The following is a 13,293-nucleotide window of genomic DNA, read 5'->3' on the forward strand; positions in this document are numbered from 1 at the left end:
AAATTTAATTTGCAATTTATCACATAATTAACATAAAACAAAACATTCAAATATTAAAATATAACGAAATATATTTAATTTGACACCCGAAATTAATTTTGAAGGTGGGTCACTCACCTAGGGGATGCGTATCAATCAAGATCCTCCATAGGATCCATCTCACGATCCACACGTGCTCTTCCCGGAGATCGAACCCGAGGTGGTCGGAATCTCACCGAAAATGTCTCAGATTTTGGATCCTCGGATCTCACAACCCGCTGTGATTTGGAGGCAACTGACCTCGGATTTAGGTTGGAATTAGTGGGAGAAGATGGACGGTATGACTGGAAACTCGCCGGAAATCGATTTCTCAACGAGCCGCTGTGGTCACCGAAAATTGTTATTGCCGGCAGTGCGTCGGGTGGCCATTGGCCGTGATTTTTTGGAGGAAAGGTAGATTGAAGGACAGGTGAACTGATGGGACCCGCGATGAGGCAAACGGAGGCCGGGATAGGGAGTAATCTACCATGGAAGGTTTCAGTAGTGCCGTAGGAAAGTGCCCCGAACCCGGCACGTTAGTGGTCGGCTGGCCGTGGGATTCGATGGGCTGGCCGAAAATGGAGGGGTGGTGAGGGTGATCAAGCGTGTGTAATAAAAAGGTGGTCGGAAAATGGCAAATCGGCGGTGGCCGGTGGTGGTTTCTCTTACCTCTCTCTTCCTTCCCTCTTTCTCTCTCTTCCCCCAGGCCCACATATGTTTTGGCCAAAATAAAAGCCACCTGTGGGTGATACTATTCACTCATAGAATTGGCTGAGAACATGACACGTGCCACATACTATTCACTCAATTAAAAAATATATTAAAATATTATGGTATTCGAAAAACTTTGTAGGTCTATAACTTTTCAACGAAATGTTTAAATTAGGCGTGCTGCTAGTCTATGAACTTGTATCAATGAGTACTTCACAACCATATATGAGTCAAAGATCAATTCTACAAAAATAAAAAGTCAACTCTGGCACCCTCAGACAGTTTGGAACTCAACTTGTTTTGCTCATAACTTCCAAACCGTAGCTTCGATTTCGACATACTACTAGTCTACGAACTCGAAATGACACGTACTTCATAACAGTGCCTTGGTCAATGCAAAAATTCCACCCAAAACAAAAAGTCAAAATTTGACCATCGCAATCAACAGCACTCAAACCTAGTATACCTCGATCAGCGTGAAGAAAATTTCGAAGTTTTTCGAGATGGGATGTTACATATAGGTGATTAAGCATATACAATTCTATACTTTCTTTATATTTTTACCAACTTTACACTCTAGGGTTTTTGACTTTGTTTTGATATGATAGTTACCAAATTTGTGATAGTCAAAATACCTAGTTTGATCAATTTTTCACTGCTATTCAACAAGGTCCCTATCTCATTAGAACAATATCTACCATATGTCATTTCCTTATTGGTGGATTTACATTGTTTAGACAAAGTGTATATATTATTTAGACAACATCCTATCATATATCATTTATTCAATGGTGGATCTATGTTGTTTAGATCAAATGTATATGTTGTTTGGACAATGTCTTGCCACATATCATATATTAAATGGTGGTTTCACACTATTAGGATAAAGTGTGTATGTTGTTAGGACAATATCCTACCACGTATCTTTTTCTCCCTTGTTTGAACAACTCTCTATGTTGTTCAAACAAAATCTTTGATTTCATTAAATCACTATATTTTTTCAGACTTAAATAAAAGAGAAAAAAATGAGAGAGAGCTATGGATTTCCAGCACGAAAGGAGATGTTATTAATGGAAACTTATTGAGCTTGAGTGATTGAGGAGCTTAGAAAGTATCATTAGATTCCCTCTTAGCTTTCATGGATTGGTTCTATCTCTGTTACTTTTTATCTTTTACATAGTATTTCATTATAAATCGCTCAAGTCTATATTTTCTTAGTTAAAGAAAGACGCTTAGATTTATCCACCTTCCAGACATTCCAAGACGTTTTTCTTTCAACATATCTATGCTTGCTCTCCAAAATTCGTTGCGACAAGATTGTAAAGGAATTTTCATTGTGATGAGGACCGTTGTGACCATAGTGGTGAAACAGAGTTCCTTGCGAGGGAGTTCTTGAAGACAAAGCCTCGATATGGAGTCTTTGTAAGGAATAATAGCTGTAGTTGTTTGGGTTTAAAGCCACTGTATCTAGGTTTAGGAGGTTGAATTACTTCATTATCATAGTAATTAGGAATGTCAGTATCGTTCCCTATATTTAAGGATATGAATGTGTGATTGTACTTTTTCCTTTACCTAGTGGATTTAGATTAAAGATGATGGCTGGCATCTATGATTTTTCCCATCTATGGTTTCCAATAAAAATCTTATGTACGATCTTTTTCCTAATTGTTTATATTTCTACATTTATTGCTTTTGTTGTGGGGAGGACTAAGTTCTTGGTGTGCACTACTTATGTATTATGTGTGTTTTCTTTATATTCCTTCTTTTGGGAGGACAAAGTCCTGATTTTTTATTTGATTGTATTTATCCTTTTTATTTGTAGGAGAACTGAGTTCTTAGTTATTGTGATATAGAAAAATGGTAAAATTGTAGTTTGGGGATGATTTGAAATAGGACTAGACTATTGCAAGTTCCTTTTAATATTAGTGCCACAAAATTTTAAAAAACCAAAGACCTATTTAATCCCCCTTTCTAGGTTCATTTCGCACGTTCAAAACTGAATAAAAACTCAGTAATATGTGAGGTTGTTTGATAAACATATCCCAAATGTTTGAATTCACCTAGATTGGGTATATTAGAGAAGACATTAATGCGGTTTATCTAAATGATAATACATACCGTTTGCAATTCCTTCAAGCTCCTAAGTGATTGCCCAACGAAGATAAACGCAACTAAGTTGTAACTTGAGAAGCTTCTTCTAAGATGCACATATGGATCTCTTTGACTATACGCTCCAAAATCATGTGATTTAAGCAATCAAATCAATTAGATTAAATTGTCGGGTTACAAAGTTAAAGATGAACAAAGGAATTTCAAATAGAAGTAGGAGATTAATTTGAGAATTAGGGCAATCAAAAGGCATTTACCAATCTCAAAAGGAATAAGGAATTAAGGGTTAAGAGATGTATTTAATTATATTTACTATAGGGGTAAATTAGATATAATTTATTGGTTTATGTAATAAAAATTGAATTAAAAATGAGTTTGTGTAAAATGTAACATATTTATTAAAGTTCATAATATAAATAAAATTACCTAATTTAAATTAGATCCCCTTTCATTTAAACCATAAATTGATACATAAATCATTGAAAGGCAAATTTTATTTAGACCTCCTGTCATTTATCCTAATTGCATTTTTTTACCATGATTTAAAAATTTCATTACTAACTTCCTTCTACTTTTCATATTTATCAAAATCAACCTATATAACAGTTTTTATCGATTAATTTTATCAACTAAATACTGAAACCCAATATTGTATAATTGAATAATATTATAAAAATACAATTTTAACTTTTAACTGTTAAAATTAACTAACAAATAAGAGGTTAATGAATATTTTTCCAAAAAAAAAAAAATTGATTGAAATATAACTAAGGCAAACCAAAGGGGGTGCGTGGATCCATGTAGTGCCCCCTCAATTTTATTTTCTTTTTGCACTATTTATTAATTTTTGTTTATTTACTATATTAGTTAAGCCAACTACAAGATGTGCCCCTTCTAAACCTCTCTTACCCTATTAAACCAGTTTGTCATTTTTCTTTTTCATTTTTAATACTTATTTCTCTATTGTTTTTATTCATCCGTTACTTCTCAATAACAGTATTGCCATATATATTAAAATATTTATTAAATAATATATATTAAGATGTTATTAATTGATATATTTATGTAACCTAAATATGGAAGAATGAATCCTGAAATGGAAAAATAAATTAAAAAATTAATTAATTAAATATTATCCCATCATCTACCATATTATTTGTTCAACAAATTTGGTGAATATTTTAGTAAATTTACATTTATTTCATCAACAATCCTATTTATAATATAATATAGTTTAATATTTATCTATACATTTTTCTAAAAATACAATTACAATACTTATTTCAATATTATTTTATATCTCAATAATTTATTTATAATATTAAAATTATGTAATACAATTAGTTAATAAAGAGCAGATATGTAATTAAAATGAAAAATTATATGTACTTATTTAGTTGCTATCTTATTTCGTTTTAGTTATTGAGTTAGCAATTCTTTAGTTAAATTACTTTTTTTGTTTTTTGCTATTTTTCAGTTTTCAATTTGGTCTATTAATTTCTAAGAAAATAAAAAAACTATTCTTTTTTATATGAATTTGTAATGTAATACTAATGTTAAATCATTAACCTTCAAACTATCAAAATTATATTTTTTTAACAAAAATATAAAAGAATAAGAAAAAAAAATGTAACATCATAAATATATAGAGAATAATTATGTTGGAAACATATTCACAACATAAGGTAGAAGCGTATTAACATGTTAAATGTTAAGGTTGCCACTTTACTTAGTAAATTAATACTAAAACTATAGTTAGGAAAATTGTAAACTTTAAAATGTACCACGTCACTAAATGCCCAACATAAAATGGGAATTATGTTCCTTATAGATCAAAGCTATATAAATGAATTAATTATGAAAGAAAGAAAAAATGTAATGGTGTTTCTTTAAAAAAAGTTATAAGTCTGCCACTTTGAGAATATCTAAATGAAATTTTCTTATTATTAAAGTTTTATTTGGGAAGTGTCAAAGTTGTGAGATAAATTAATTTTCAAGATTTAGTTTCTTAAGAATTAATGTTTCTCTTATTCTGTTTGATGAGTAATAGAAAAGTTGAGACTTGTAAGTAATTAAATTTAATATTTGTATAATAAATTAATAACAAATATATATTTAAAAAAAATTCCAAACTATATTCTCTAAAATTCTTAAAATGAAACATTCATATTTGGGAACAACTTTCCTACATTTGTGGGAATTTAATTCTTGGATCCATACTTTTCCATTTTATAATAAATATCCAAATAAAAGAAAGTTTACTTTTCTAAAAGAACTAACTTTACTGTTATCCAAACAAGCAATAAGACTATATTTAAAACTTGGATTATGGCGAGGAAGAGAAAAATATAAAAAGAACAAAAAAAAAAATTTAATTTCCAATGTTTGGCTAAGGCTTTGTTTGGATGTTGGAAACACAAGACCAACAAAAAATTGAGACAAAAAAGGAGGGGAAAAATATGAGAAAAAAATTATTATGTTAGATTCAACAATTTGTAAGAGGAAAAAAAGTATAGAAGCAGCTTAAATTATAGAGGAGAGAAAGAGAAATGAACTAAAGGGGGTGTATTCAATTTAGAGTTTAATGGATATAAAATGAGTTGTAGACTTTAAAAGATTTAATGAATTGTTATGGAATTCCATAGACTCTATAAAGAATTTATAAGAATCCAACGAAATCTTAACAAAATCTTTGAAATAAATGCTGTATTTTATATTGACAATTTTCTTTACAATTTTACTTTTAAAATCCTTTTAAATCCATTAAAATCCATCATTTTTTAAAATCTTTTAAAATCAATAACTTTTTGAATGCCTATAGATTTTAAAAAAATTCTACAAAGTATTAATTGAATACATCTGGATCTTAATGAATTTTTATAAAATCTATTAAAATCTGAATTGAATATTATTAGACTTGTATGAACTCCTTTAAAATCTAAATCAAATACTTCTAAACTTCTAAAGATTTTTAAAATCTTTTAAATTTTAAATTGAATACGCCTTCTAAAATTCGAGGAGAGAGAGAAATAGATACAAAATAATAATACGAGAAGCTATTAGAGGAATAATAATTATCAGAAATATTTTATTTCCACTCTTAAAATTTGAGATAAACATAAAAACAATTTTTAGATTTCGAACAATATATCACCATCTCTTTAGAGAAATTTAAATTATGTGTATACCCTTATTAAAGTTAAATTGGTTTTATAATTGCTATTATGTCTTTTTCTCTTTTGTAATAATTAATTTGAAGACTTTTTTGGGCCAAAAAAATTGAAGACTTCAAAGTTTTTTATTATATATTTTAATTAATTTTTAACTTTGTGATAATTTTTTTGAAAGAAAGAAATATGTTGTAATGTTAATAAGATACTTTTCTAACCAAGTAATAATTTGTCAAATATATTTAACTATGCATTATGATTTTTTAAATTCATTTAACTAAGTATCTTTATCAAATATATGACTTACTTAAAAAATGCTTATGTAATTAAAATTATTATATATTTTTTAATAAAAAGGAAAATTTATCACGGAGTTTAAATAAAAAATTAATTAAAAATATGTAGTGTTAAAATTTACTTTTATAAAAAATAAATAAAAAAGAATTTTGAAACTAATTTAATTTTAGTGAAGATATAAAGATAATTTAAACACTTTTACTTCTATCAAATCTAAGTAAGTTTAAATGAAATATTCCCATAATTATATCCTAATCTTAAAGAGTTGCCAACAGAGGATTGGGTATTCAGATCCCAAGGAAAATAAAAATAGCTCTTAGCTTGTATTTAAATCCTAGCTTCTCGGAAGGGATATTTACCAATGTTGGTCTCTCTTATTAAGGGGCTAAGATTCGAGGAGGGAGGGAAAGAGAGTCGTAGAGGATAAAGAAAGGAGAGAAAGAGAGAGGAGAGAGAGGAGACCTATAGAGAGGACAGAGAGAGAGAGAGAGAGAAGAGACCTATAGAGAGAGAGAGAGATGAGATGGCCCAGTACTTTTTCTAAAACTATTCAATTTCGTCGCAATTTAGGAAAAGGATAGAATAACAAATTTCAAATTAACTTTTTTTCTTCGCCGTTCCTTTTATATATATAATTTTTTTTTTGTTTTTTTTTTGGTCTTTCCCCTTTTTTCTAGAATTTTTAAGGTCCAAACAAATCCTAAAAGAAAAAGTGTGAGAAAAAAATAAGCCAAAGGAAAAACCTGACGAAAGATACTACATAGTTGATGTAAATAGAAATTTTGTTGGTACAATTTTCTATAATAGATTTTTTAAAAAAAAATTTTTTATTAAAAAATCAATAAATATTTTATTGACAATTAAGAAAATACTGAAAATGTTAAATCGCTAACAAATTTGGTATGTGAAAAACAAATGATGAATAAAATATATATACCGTAGTTTTAGTTTTTTTTTTTAATATGTTTGATATATTTTTAAATTTGAAAATAATTATTTAATAATAATAAATATGCCTTCATTTTAAGGAAAAATAATTTTTTAGAAAAAATATAAATTTTTATTTTTATATTTTAATTTAGATAAATTTGAAAATATCCTTATTATATTTTGATAAATTTAAATTTAGATTGATTACCATATGCTAAAATATACAAAATTTAATTTTTAATTAATTTTTATCAAAATTTAATCATTTATAGAAAAAAAAATATTTATAAAGGTTAAAACTTGATTCTAATTTAATATTTTTATCAACATATAAATAGAAATATGATTATTTTTTATTTCCATAAATAACTATTTCTATTTTATTATATCAAATGAGCTTGAGTGTTTGGCAAAATAACTATAACTATAGAATGCTTTCGACTTAAATATGTATAATATTAATATTATATTTTTGTTATATATTCAATAATTTTTTATATAAGTAATGTTAATTAAATATATATATATATATAGATAACATTTTTACCAAAAAATAAAAAAATATAACATCTATAAAAATTAATAATGCTAAAATTAATGTGGTAAATATTATTGTTTATAAATTATTATTTTATTTTATATATATATATATATATATATATATATAATTTTTTTTTATTTTTTATTTTTTTTTACGTTTTAGCTTATATATTTAGTTCTTTAAATATATAAAAAATAAAAATAACATTTAGGAAGCAAAAGCAAATAACGTGAGAAGTCAAAACAATTTTGGCAAATCAATTTTATGTAGAGCTTAATTAGGATATATTGAGTATTTTATTAAAATATAAAGGAAAAATGGTAAGTAATAAATTTATTTTGGAAATTATGGTAAGCAGTAAACTTTCATTAAAATGGTAATTGGGCTTATAAACTAAGGTCCTATTTAATAGGCATAATTAGAATTAGAATTGGGATAAAACAATCCAAGTTCTATGTTTGATGTGCATAGATGATAAAATTAAAATATCTGGATCAATCAAATAATTTTTTTAGAATAAAATAACTAACCCTATATAAAGTGATGAGATAAATTTGATTTATTTCTTCAGTTTTTTTTTTTTTTCATTTTTCATTTTTTTTTTTTAAATCTTTGTTTTTTCTTTTCTTTTTTTATTTTTTTTTTCCGACAGTATTCCCCTTCTTTTCCTCTTTCATTTTCTTCCATTATTATTTTTAAAATTTTTTTACCTTACTTTTTTAATATTATTTTCATTTTCCTTTGTTTCTTTCTTTTTTTTAGTCCTTATTTTTCTTTTCAATCTTTTTTATTTTTTTCTTTTTTAATCTTTATTTATTTCTTTATTGCATCATTCTAGTTTCAATTTTTTTTCTCTTTTCATATTTCGATTTCTTTGTTTTTTTAGTTTTCTTTTTATTTTTGTTTTTTTTTTTTAACCTCTTTATAGATGTCTAGATCAATATATCCAATTTTACTAATTGACATGAATGATTTTATATTTCAGTTAAATTAATTTTTTCTAAAAAAATAATTAGATAAATGATTATATATATACATATAATTTTTATATTGAACTAATCAATTTTAAATTATTTTGTTTAATTCAAAAATCAATAAGCTATATAATAATTTATATTTAATTTAATACTTATATAATCAGAATTAAATGAGATTATTAATATGATATATTTCCTTTTTAATTCTTAAATTACATGAATAATGATATTTAAAATTATATTTACTAATTACGAATTCCGATAGGATTTATTTTTTCTAAATAAAATTTAGTATATTACTCAATATATATTTGATTAGTTTTTGAAATTTGAATCCTAATTTTTGATGTAATCATCATGAATGGACTTTAGTTTTTTTTTTTCTTTTTGAAAAAATGAACTTTAGTTTAATAAAACAAGATAAGCCTTATTTAAAATTGATTATATAAATAAATGCATATATATATATATTTAATTACAAATATAAAGTTGAATTAATTCTTATCTCATTCAATTATAATCTTAATTTTAATTTCAATTCAATTATATCATGTATGACAAATGAAGCTTAAAAATAGAATTTTATAAGAAAGTTTAAAATTAGTGCTTCTAAAATTTTTTTTTTTTCAATCAGCACGTGTTTGCGGACTTTAGCCAAACACCATATTTTTTACCAAAAGAATTTTTGGCTGTCAAATAGCTCTTTGATGAAAAAAATATCTATACCAAACATAGGCAGAGTTTGTTGAGAAAAAAACAACGTGTGAGCAACTACTTAATAATGGCCCACTCCTCTCTCTTCTGTCTACTGATTTCTTTTAACTTGTGTTTTATATTTGAAGAACCAAACACCACGGAGAACTTTAATATTTTTCCTCTTATTTATTATTATTATTATTTTTCAACGTGAGAAAAATGTTGAAACACTTTTGCCACACCAGTCTTTTCCTTTTTCTTGTTTCTGCAAATGGGGCGGTCAAAGTTATTCTTGACTCGTGTACAAGAAGTAAAAAGAAAAAAGTAATTATTAGTGCCTTGACTCCGACTTCCATTTCTGACGGACTTTACCTATGTAGTTGTTTTCTTTTGATTTTTCAAACTTCCACACTAAAGTGTAAAAGAAAAAAATGTTAAATATACTATTTGTTGCACCAGTCCGTTATTCTTGACGTGTCTATAAGAAGAAAAAATAGTAACTATTAATGTCTCGACTCTGGAGAGATTTATGCAGTTTTATTCTACCTACTTACTTTTGACCGACCTTACCTAAAGTAAAGTTTTTGTGCGCAGACAGCTCTGTAAATTAGACATGACCAACGGAATACAACGTGTTAAGTCGAGACAATAAAAAAAATTAATCCAAACTTGCGCTTAGGGTTGCTTTAAACCATTTTTTCTAGTTTCTACCCCATTTTTAGGTCATGAGTGAAAGTTTATTAAATATAAAATTTAATAAATTTATAAATCTTAGATTCTTTAATAACTTATTCTCTCCAAAAAGCTAGAATATGAGGAATAATCAAGAAATAGCTTTTCAAAATTCTTTTCAACCAATGACAAAATTACTATGATATTTTTTGACTAATGATAAAGTTCATGTTTACCTATTTATAATTTTAGGGTTATCTTTGGATTTCTTTTGATTTGTATACATTTACAATATGATATTTTGATTTTCTTTTGTATAAATACTGTTTTGAATTTATGAGTTTATATATTTACATATATCTTGCTCAATACTATACACATTTTATTTGATTGGATACGTTCATAAACTTTTAGTATTGATAAATTAATATATATATATATATATATATATACATATACATATAATACATATATATACACATATACATATTTGTTAATGCAGTTCGGATGAGAACAAGATGTGTATATGTTATTACTTTTGTTATTAAAAAGACAATTATATATATATATATATATATATATATGTAGTGATTCATGTCTATTTTAGTCATTATATATAATTATGACAATTAAGTAGGTTTTATACCAAAACTCAAATTCTAATTTTAGAATTTTTAACAATTCTAAAATAACAATTTATTAACACTCATAAAGGTCAGAAAAACTGAGTGTTGCTTCAGAGCTGTGATTGATTTTTTGAAAATTTACATCAAACTAAGCAATGACTTTGTAGTTTTGTTCTATATTTAATTTTCTCAGTTCGTGTTCAATGTTTCTATTTTAATTTTGGAATTCCAAAATTTTATGCCCTTTTTCTTATTTACTATTGGCATGATAACGCGTCACTTAAATTAGCAAATAAAAAATATAAGAAAAAAACTAGTGTTTTTAAAAGTAAGATGGGATTCCATTGTTTATCAAATATGAACGTAGACACAAAAAGGAAAAAGAAAAATTCTCCTTCCTTACTTTTGGGTCTTGTTCTAAATATGAACGTAGACACAAAAAGGAAAAAAAAAAAAATTCTCCTTCCTTACTTTTGGGTCTTATTCTATGTCGTTTCTTTGTCTTAATTTGTTCTCTCTCATTATCTCTCAAACAAATTATTTGATTAAATAAAATAAAAAAAATAGTATAAGGAATTCAATAAATTAATGAAATCTCCATCAATCTTCATCAAATTAGAATCGTGATATATATATATATATATTATCTACTTGATTTTATTCAATTAGGGGTTTTGAGTGTTTACAGTACCTAACTCTAATGGAGCTTGCTAGAGAAAGATTTAGGAGAAGATATTCAATTTAGAATTTGAAGGATTTTAAAAATCTTTTAAAGTTTTGAGGTATTCGATTTAGATTTTAAAAGAGTCCATACAAATTTAATGATATTCGATTCAGATTTTGATGGATTTTATAAAAGTCCATTAAAATCTAGATGTATTCAATTAGGACTTTATAGAATTCTTTTAAAATCTGGTGGTATTCAAAAAGTCATTGATTTTAAAAGATTTTAAAAAATGATAAATTTTAATAGATTTGAAAGGATTTTAACAGGAAAATTGTGAAGAAAATTGTCAATATGAAATTCACCTTTAAATTCAAAGATTCCATTGGATTCTTACAAAATCTTTACGGAATCTGTAGAATTCCATAACAATCCATCAAATCCTTTAAAGTCTATAATTTATTTTAAATCCATCAAACTCTAAATTGAATACATCGCTCTTATTAAAATTCTTTTTCCTGGGAGTAAATATGGAGATTAATTACTTAACCTTATCCCTATAATACTTTTTTTTACCTTTTTTCCTATTAATTCCATTGGAAGAGATTGGGGTCTCTGTCATTTTAAATTACGGTAATTTCTTCATGTAAGAATTTTGGACAAAATTTTTGTCCGAAAAGGATACCAGAGAGGTATTGTTTCAGATAAAATTTTATTTAGGATGAGAAAAATCATATTAGATTATATCCCTAAGCCATTGGACCAATTGCGGGAAGCTAAAATATATAATTGGAGTGTTTATACGTTTTTTCTTCTTGGCCACAATTGCTTGCTGCAAATATAGAAAAGCGACACTGCGACCCTTTTGACAAGTTTGTCTCTTTGATTGGCAGGCTAAGCAAAATTCAAATATTTAGCATCTGGATAAAGAGTTTCGTTTCAATTTTGGTTTTCAAGTGATAGACTTGTCGCTTACAAGGTTACTGAGCCTATTAATTTGATTGGTGTTTGCATTTTGTCTGAAATATTTATTAGAGTTAAGACCACATATAATATAACATATAAAATATATATGCATATAGTACAACGATATATTTTAAGCAAAAGTGGAAGAGAGTAGAATAATTCGGTCATGCTTGGCTCATGGTTAATGGCCATGAATTAATTTCCACTTTTTTTTAATTATCCTAGAAATCTGAACCAAGAGATGATTGATGCGTAAACAATGCAAGCATGAGCCAGATGCAGGGAACAGTACTATTCAAAAATTATAACACAATCTTATATACTAAGGAACTAGGACATTCTGTTTCATAATCATCTCATACATAAAAAATAAATAAATAAAAAAAGAAGTACAAAAATAAGGTACATTATATTAATTTAAAAGAGAAAGGTACTGTCAAAATTCTTGTGGATCTTATTGAATTTTTTCTTTTCCATGCAAAATAATTAACAAAATAAGACAAGGAATAAAAAAAAAATGGTAATTGGTATTTTTTTTCCCATTTAATTGAATATATTTTGGCATTTTAGTTATTGAAGGGTTTTTTGGCACTTTGATCCCTGAATTTAAATTTTGCTTGTAAAAGGTCCTTAATGTGATCATATTTTGGCACCTTAAAGATAAAATTTTAAGATATTCAATTTCAGAAACTAAGTGTAAAAAAAAAAAAAAAAAAAAAATCAAGAATTTTTGTTCAGTTCAAAGAAAAAATAAATCAATTGCCATATATATATATATATATATAGTAAAGTAATTTATAATTTTAAATTTCATTTGTCCTTGTGTTTATCTTCCAGAATGAATACGTATCTCATATTGTCCTCAAAATCAAATTAATCTTATAGGTGCAAAAGAGTCTAGCTTATGACTGCAAAA

The sequence above is a fragment of the Ziziphus jujuba genome, chromosome 10 (assembly GCF_031755915.1).
Source record: "Ziziphus jujuba cultivar Dongzao chromosome 10, ASM3175591v1".
Classification (NCBI taxonomy): Eukaryota; Viridiplantae; Streptophyta; class Magnoliopsida; order Rosales; family Rhamnaceae; genus Ziziphus; species Ziziphus jujuba.